Here is a 9710-nt window from a genome sequence, read left to right as displayed (position 1 = left end):
AATGTGCCAACCACCAAGTGTATCACCTTGTGCACATGTGTTAGCATATTTTCACAAACATTTTCAAGGGTGTTAGCACTCCACTAGATCTTAAATACATATGCAATGAGTTAGAGCATCTAGTGGCACTTTGATAACCGCATTTCGATACGAGTTTCACCTCTCTTAATAGTACGGCTATCGATCCTAAATGTGATCACACTCACTAAGTGTCTCGATCACCAAAACAAAATGGCTCCTACCATTTATACCTTTGCCTTAAGCCTTTTGTTTTTCTCTTTCTTCTTTTCAAGTCCAAGCGCTTGATCATCACCATGGTATCGCCATCATCATGTCATGATCTTTATTTGCTTCGCCACTTGGAATGTACTACCTATGTCATGATCACTTGATAAACAAGGTTAGCACTTAGGGTTTCATCAATTCACCAAAACCAAACTAGAGCTTTCAACGCTCCCATATGCTGCATCGCAGAAAGGACCAGTGCGGGCCCCGCCTCACTGCAACTGCGCGCACCGCTTTTTTTCTTGGTCGCCACGCCCATGCGGGGGTTGGTCCATCCAGATGGACGGATGCCCTAAACCAAGCATTACCGTAATCTCACCTTCTGGGATCCAAAGTATTTCAAAACGACGCGATATATGTATTTTGTAATGGAACCTACGGCTTGTTGTGCGGTCAACTAAACAATTTACAGCTCAGAGATTTATAATAAACAAAATCGTGTTATGTATCACGATTCGTCTTAAGGTTAGACCCCACGCCATGTCTTAACATGCCGCTCTGTCTCTCATATGGGTACACGAAAAAGTGTGCTAAATTGATAAAGTGAGTTGATGATCACCTTGGACCAATGGACTGTGGTAGAATCGTCTAATCTAATGTCTCTCAGGAGTACTTGTCTTTTATTAGACACTAAGTACTCAAAGGAGGACACTAAATTACACAGTTCCGTCGAGCATACCCCAAGGAAGAACCCAAAAATCCATATTTTCCATCAGGATCACAAAATGAGAGAATAAAGCTTACATCACTTTCCATGCAATATTAGAGTATAATATTTATTGTTTATAATAGCGAAATATGATGATGTTATCAGAGTTATGAATAATTTAATTTGATAGTGGAATGTAAATATGTGATCAGAGTTACAGCAGAAATAAATATATATTCATGACATGATGAAGTATTGATATATAAACTATGACAACAGATTATAAAACTTCTATTTATAAAAACATTTAGTGAGAGTTATAAATAAAACTATGATCGCAGCGTAAAGGAATCCTCTTTGAGCCCACCAGGAGAGATCCACACACAAGAGTCAGCTCTAGCATCCGCCTGTCACCTGCAACAAAGGGAAATAAAACTCTAAGTACTCAATTGTACTTAGCAAGACTTACCCACCAGGAGGAAATAAAAAACTCTAAGGATATGCAAGGCTATCTGGCTTGTGGATTTATTGCATCTGTTAGAGCATTACTAAACGTGCGTCCTTATATTCAATTTTATTAGCAGTCAGCATTAGTTCATTAACTAACCATTCTATGTAAGCACCTGTGCTACTTTCAAGTAGGTGGTAAGCAATTAGAATCATTTTACCATCTTTCATCTTCTAGTTTTTACTATGGTGCTAGACTATAGACAAGTCGTACCGGATCACCCGGTGATTTGTGAATCAATGTATCCCAGCTAGGTACCCTGAAACACATGCCTCTCTTGTACCTCAGGCACAAGCAAGACCAACCCACTACCCTCCTATCACGGAGACCAGGTCCCCATCCAAACTTGGACTCCAAGCCCCCGCTCCTGAGTCCTGGACTTAGTGCGGTGCTCAGACCTCCACTACCTCTGCCTCCAATCAGTCGGTCTAGAAAGAGCTAGAACCCATGACAAGAGAGCAATGAGCCTTTCCGCTCCCATACACAAGTATGTGTTTAGGATAATAAGTCTGTGACCTAACTACCATCCATTGCAACGGCTGGTCCTTAACCGACACAGGCGGATCAAGTGCAACCCAAGCCTCGCTCTAATGCCAAACCAAGTCTAGATCCAAAGTATCATTCCACCCGGTCTCCAATTATCATTCATATATATTTTCCAGGTAATAATATCATGATAGCAATAATAATATCTTTCCTATCTCTCGCGAGTGATAGGCAATCACTCGACTTCTACCAGAGTCCTGTAGCATAGCAATCTACACGCTCCGGTCATACTAGTAAGACTCATAGGATATATATGCAAGTGGGTTTCATTCAACTCCTTAAAACTTAATGCACAAACATAATATAAAGTGCAAAAAAGTAGGGGTTATGCACCGGGGCTTGCCTAGGTGACATATAACCAAAAGTTAGTATTCCATCTTTGTGACCTGATCTCTGGCACCATCTTTTCAGCTACTCCGTTTGATACCATCGATCCACCATCGTTCCTATTATTATATGTATTGATGCAAATGCAGGGATGGCGCAATCAATCAAAAGGCAACAACAATTCTTAAAATACGAGTGCATAAACCAAGATAACAAGCTAACTCCTATGACTAATATATATTAGCTAAGTATTAACCTCACTAAACAAAACATCATTTTCATCAACAAGTACTAATTCTTACCAAATCAAGTCTCTTTTTGATTTATTAATGATTTAATATACTCGAAACTAGGGCACATTAACTACTCTAGTAAACTAATTATTATTGGGCTATAAAAATTACAGAGAACACCTGATAACACTTCTAACCTACTTTCAAATTTTTAGAGCTAACACTATCACCGATTTATCAGGGAAATTCCTACAAGTTTATGTCTTAACAATATGAAGCAAGTTAAAATAATTAGAGCAACCCTAAAAACATACAGAACCTATATGAACAAAATACACTATCAGTTAGATCATGATTTTAGAAACTTAACAAAATTGGTGTGGTATTTTTATGATTTTTCTATGATTTACTATGAATTTTGTAAGATCCCTATTTTGGTAGAAAAAGAAAAAGACTAAGAAAAAGGAAGAGGGCCGCTTGGGCCAATTCTAGCCTAGCTCGGCCCACGCGCGGCGTAGGCGCGATGGCAGGCCAGCCAGCGTGGCTTGCCCAAGCCGACCTAGCGGTTATGCAAAAAGGGCCCTGTATTTACCTTAAACTAACTCAAGGTAAACAACATTATGTGCTACTATTCATATGAGTCAGTTTTCACACCTAGCCCCCCGAAAAAGCTTTTATTTACACTTTTATGCCCTCACCTCCTCCAGAGCAGAGTACGCGGTGGGAGAGCCGTCACCGGCGGGTCTCCAGCCAGGGCGGCCACGACAGTGACATTGGCGATGCACGGAGCACGGCCGCACTCGACCACGCTAGTGGAGGCCGAATCATGGTCCAAGGGTAGTGCGTAGAGGCGGAGCCCCACGGCGGGCATCAACAGCAGGGGCAACCCGGTGCGAATGATGGTGGGGGCGGCGGTTGTCGCCGACGACAAGAGAGGATGCAGGGGCACGGGCCAACCTCCCCAAAGCCACGGTTCGGCCTCGCTGGGCCGGAGGTGGCGCACGGTGGCCCGGCCCGCGCGACACGGCGTCGACGGTTGGCAGCAGAGAGAGAGAGAGTGGATGGAGGTAGGGAAGAACAGGCGCAAGAGGGAGAGCGAGAAGCCGTGTGCAGGCTCGCCACCTACTTCTTAAGCACGACATGGGGGCAGGGCAACGTGGCACAGCGTGGCCGGTAGAGGCACGCCTGTGCGCGCACAGGAAAGGGAGTGGACATAGCGTGGGCAGGAGCAGAGCCATGTGCTCCCCTTCTGACACCCCTGCATAGTGGACCTGTTCAAGAGGTGGGCTCCGCTGCTTTAACAAAAGATCTTCTCCACTGTTTGATTTCCAACTTTGATTAGGGGACCAAAACCATTAAGGCAGTGGATTAGCGGTTAATTAGGGGCGAGTTAGCAGTGTCAGTGAAAACACTGAACACTAGTAACTCTCTAAGTCGACCACGGTCAGAACTTCTAACACGGGGAAGTTAGAAGTTCTAACAGGGGGCAGAAATTCTGACAGAGCGTTGACACAGAGCTCGCAGCGCGTTCTACTGAACTTAGGCAAATTTTTTCGAGAACCACGTGACACTCAACATGACTATAACCTATACCATTCTCAAGTGCTCATCTTGGGGCAACCAACAGTGCAAAAACACGAATCGAGCATTTAAGAAATTTAATCAAAATTTAATTGCCAAAACGGCGTCGTCATTAGGTTTTCAGACTTGATCATTTTAGTTCTAGATGCTGGAATTAAATTCCAACTTCAATCCTTGAGCTATCAAAATACTATTGAACAACATTTATTTACCGAAACAAAAGTTGCATTTCCATCTACTAAACTTACACTTCGAATTTTATTGAAATACTATATACACCTCATATTGTATTTTTGTTTATAAAAATTGCTTCCGTGCCAAATGTTTAGAACTACTCATTCTACTCTTCGCATTAGGATTTTTTATTAACACATATAGACATTTACGTAACTAACTCACTATATTGATAGATCTATCTCTCAGACCATAATCTCAGTGCTAATTCTTTTAACACAATCAAAGCAACTAACAATCTAGCACACTACATGTAGACGATGAGAGCAGAGAGGGGTGGCGGTGGGGCTTTCGGATGACCATGTAGAGAAAGAGGAGCATCGTGGTGGTGCTAGAGATATGCCTCCTGTGGCCCCTAGAGTTATTGCAAATGAATTTATTTGTACCTACCACATGTGTGAGTATTGGTGGAAACAAGTATTGCTCGGTGATAGTGGATGGCTTTTCAAGAATCACTTGGGTGTTCTTTCTCAATGACAAGAGAGTGATGTATTCAACACATTCAAGGTGTTTCCAAGAGAGTGGAGAAAGAACTTGAACTACAAATCAATAAAGTAATAAGGAGTGACAATAAAAGTGAATTCAAGAATGCAAAAGTTGATAAATATTGTAATGATCAAGGCATCAAGCATGAGTTTGTGGCCAAGTATACACCACAACAAAATGGTTTAGTGCAAAGTAAGAATAGAACAATAATTGATATGGCAAGATGTTAGTATTTCTTATGCTCAAGTAGATGGGTTCTCCAAGCACATAGAAATACGCGGTAACATTTTACCTGGGAGTATTCTAGAGTATCATATTTTATTCTCAGGAAAAGCAATGACTAAGAGTATTGATAAATATAGTCATTGTATCATAATTAATACACCAAAGTCTAGTGGGGATAGCCGATACATAGATAGGTTATGTGACACAAGAAGAGAGCAGCTCATACAATGAAAAAGAAGAAGGGAAAGAAAGACCTTTGTGCAATCAAGTTAGATATGCATAAGGTCTATGATAGAGTTTAATGATGTTTCTTGGAAAAGATCATGGTTAAGATGGGTTTTGATCAACGATGGATTAAGCTAGTTATGGCTTGTGTTAAATTTTGAGACAGGTATATTTACTCCTACTAGAGGACTGTGGCAAGGAGACCCATTATCACCATATTTATTCTTAACGGTAGCGGAAGGTCTGTCTTGCATGATTAGAAAAGCTGAGGAGAGGGGAGATTTGGAGGGGGTGAAAGTATGTAGAGCAGCTCTGACAATTTCCCACCTTCTTTTTGTAGATGACTCGCTGATTTTGATGACAGCCACTACGTAGAAAATGATTTTTAGCAACGGTTCAATTTTTTGTAGGGTTGGCTGGTGATGGAGCCGCCCCTACAGTGGCGTGCTTGGGTGCCCAGACACCAGCCACCCCTACAAATGGAACAGTAGGGGCGGCTGGTGTTATGAGCCGCCCCTACAAATGGGGTCTGATTTGTAGGGGCGGCTCAATCACCAGCCGCCCCTAGAAATGGTATTTGTAGGGGCGACTAGTGATTGAGTCGCCCCTACAAATGGCCCCGTATTTATAGCTCCGATTTGTAGGGGTGGTTCAATCACTAGCCGCCCCTACAAATGCCCCCTATATAAAACAGATGCAGCACCTTCTTCCTCCTCGGGTCATTCACTCCAACCCATGAAAGAAAGGTGGGGAGGCCTTGGGCACCTCCCAAAAATTGCTCTACTAAGGGGGGAAGGTTTTGGTCTCAAATCCTTTGGTGGAGAGGTTGTAGAAGGTAAGAAAATGCTATTCCACACTTTTTTTTGAAGTTTTAATGGTTGGTTAGTGAATAATTAGAGTTTTGTTTTTCTCTCTCTTCTATGGTGCTTGAGCTATTTATGAGCAAATTAGACCCAACTTTTAAATGTACTAGGGTAAATTAGGGAGGGGAACAAGATCATACCCTTATTTGGTCCATGTTTCTTGATTTTAGTGAACAATTAGTTAGTTTTATGGATGTTTCATGTGCATGTGATCTAGATCTAGGGTTTAGTTTTTTTATTAATTTTCTTTTTGTAAATTTATGTTTGATGAAATTGGACTAGGGTTTGTATGAAAGATATTGGGTAAAGTATAATTATTGCTAATTGTTGTCTTTGAAATTGTTTATTGTAATCAATAAATATGTATTTTAATTATTTATGGATAAATGGGCCATTAATTAATTTTCCTCTACCATAGTGTGTTTGTATGCTTCATGTAATTATATTAGATTTATATTCATATATATCTGAAGTATATACAATTATTCTCAAATAATTATTACTTTGATTCATTTTTATATATATCTGAATAAGTAGTCCTTTAATGTTTGTTTTGTTGTTGTTGTAAAAGATGGAGTACAGGAACTCTTAGATGTATGGTTCGTTAAGGTTCAAGGCAGGTTTCCGTGAAGAGGTGGATAAATTTATTGAAGCCACAACGAAGCATGCAACGATATTGAAAGAGAATAAGGATACAATTATTTGCCCTGTAAAGATTGCAAGAACCATATGGCATGGATAGATGTGACTATCATCAGATCATATTTGATTATGCGAGGATTTGTTGAGGACTACATAGTGTGGATTCATCATAGTGAAATAGTTATTGTTAACGACGAGGATGAGGAGGAATACGACGACGAAACCATAGAATCAATGTCCCAATATTTAGTAGAGCTTGATGCACGAATGGATTTCGAGTTTGGTAATGAACAAGGTGGTGATGCTGGTGGTTGGGATGGTAATGACAAAGGTGGTGCCAATAATGATGGTGGACCACGTGTCGGAGATGAAGATGATTTAGAGGACATGATTCAAACCCTTGGACCAGAGATTTTACTAAATAACCTGAAAGGTCTAGAAAATTTGGAAAGAGTGAAAAGCATCAAAGGAGACTGTGTATGGTGTTGAAAAGGGCTGATAGACACATTAGACATTGCTACGTTTCATGCTTGAGCTGCTCATCCTGAAGGCTAAGTACGGCTGGTCAGACTATAGTTTCAATGATCTATTGCATCTCCTGTCATGGGTGCTGCCACAACCAAACTCAGTTCCCGCCAACACATACCAAGCGAAGAAGGTCATAAGTCCATTGACAATGGGGGTTGAAAAAATACATGCATGCCCCAACCACTGTATACTTTTTCGTGGCGAAACGTTCAAGTCACTGGATAAATGTCCCTAGTGTGGGGCCAGCCGGTATAAGAACAATGACCTTTACGGTGGGGATGAACCCTCCATGGGAAAAAGAGGAATAAGAAGGGTACAAAAAAGGTGGTACAAGAATCTCAGCCCTCAGAGGACACTCCATTAGGCAACGATGCAAAGCAGAGAAGAATTCCTGCCCTGGTAATGTGGTACCTGCCAGTGACCGACCACTTGAGACGTATGTTTCTAAACCCTAAAGAAGCCGCACTCATGACATGGTGGGATGATGAGCGCAAGGTGGATGATGATAAGATTGCACACTCGGCTGATTATAGTCAGTGGTAAAGGTTTGATGAGAAGCACAAAGAATTCAGCGATGACCCAAGGAATGTATGGTTTGGCTTGAGCACCGATGGAATGAATCCCTTCAATGAGAGGATGAGCAACCACAGCACATGGCCAGTGATCTTGACCATGTACAATATCCCAACATGGTTGTGTCAGAAGAGAAAGTACCTTCTCCTCACTATTCTTATTTCTGGCCCTAAACAACCAGGCATTGATATAGATGTGTTCCTCGAGCCCTTGATGCAAGAAATGGAGAGGCTATGGAGGCATGGGGAGCAGATGTACGATGCATTCCAAAAGGAGGACTTCATATGTAGAGCAATAATATTTGTTACTACCAATGATTATCCCACGTTGTTTGCTTTGTCTGGACAGATCAAAGGGAAGACGGGATGCTTGGTTTGCTTGGATGGTACTACATGGGTGTACCTGGATGCATCCAAGAAGATAGTTTACCTAAGGAACCGACGCTTCTTAAAGACAAGTCACAAGTACCGCAACAAATTATTCTTTAGATTTTATGACAACGCCCCAGAGATTGAACCCCCTCCGAAGAGACGTCATAATGGAGAACATGTGTACAGAATGGTAAAAAATATACGCGTCATCTATAGAAAGAAGAATCCAGATGAGACAAACAGAGATAGAAGCACACCTCCTGTCGAAGGCGTACCTTTCAAGAAACAATCGATCTTCTTTTAGTATCTGCCTTATTGGCCAGACTTGGAGGTCCCCCATGCAATTAATGCTATGCACGTGCAGAAGAATGTCTTTGAGAGTCTCATTGCTACCTTGATGGACACAGGCAAGTCAAAGGATGGTCTGAAAGCACGGAAAGACATGGTGCAGCTAAATGTGATGCAACAGCTTCACCCGGTACCTGAGGCTAATAGAAAATACACTCTGCCCATGACGTGCTTCAACCTAACACCAGACGAGAAGAGAGCTATATGCACTTTCTCGAGGGGGATCAAAGTCCCGACTAGGTTTTTAGCAAATGTGAAGAAGCTAGTGTCGATGAAGGACTTGTCAATAACACACTGCAAGGCTCACAATTGCCATGTGATGCTGATAGTGTTTCTACCTATTGCAATCAGGGCTATAAAGCCAGAGTTCTTGAAAATGGCCATCACCTGCATGTGCTACTTCTTTTTGAAGATCTCACAGAAGACGATTGGCAAGGAAGAGCTGAGTGACCTACATGAATTTGTGGTGGAGACAAAACCAACTGGAGATGTGTTTACCTCCTGCTTTTTTTTATATAATGCCACATCTCATGATTCACATGGTTCATCAGATACAGGCGCTTGGCCCTTGCTACTTGCATGAAATGTGGTCCTATGAGCGATTCATGTTGGTTTTAAGTCGATAGGTGCATAATTGAGCATACCCAGAGGGCTCCATGATAGGGGGTTACAGTACTGAAGAAGTCGTCGAGTGCTGTCAAGAGTACCTAAAAGTACAAAAAGGGATTGGTAAACCCGATTCTCGTCACAAGGGTAGGCTGGCTGGGAAGGGCACCAGTGGTAGAAAAGTGTTCATCGATCATGATTACAAAGAGGTGAGTCGGGCGCATTACAGTGTCTTACAGAGTACACAACTGATGTAACCGTATATTGATGAACACTTGGCTATCATTATGGTGGAGAGAAATGGCCGTTCGGATGATTGGGTCATGAAACAGCACAAGCAACGACTAACTACATGGTTGAAGGACCAAAACATACCGCCTAGAGAAACCATAGACTCTATTACTATCAGTAGGTTGGCGGAGCGGCCATTGAGACAAGTGACTTCTTGGAATGCTTATGACATCAATGAGTATCACGTAC

The sequence above is a fragment of the Miscanthus floridulus genome, chromosome 1 (assembly GCF_019320115.1).
Source record: "Miscanthus floridulus cultivar M001 chromosome 1, ASM1932011v1, whole genome shotgun sequence".
NCBI classification, from domain to species: Eukaryota; Viridiplantae; Streptophyta; class Magnoliopsida; order Poales; family Poaceae; genus Miscanthus; species Miscanthus floridulus.
The sequence above is the reverse complement of the archived record's forward strand: the minus strand, read 5'-3'. Positions refer to the sequence as shown.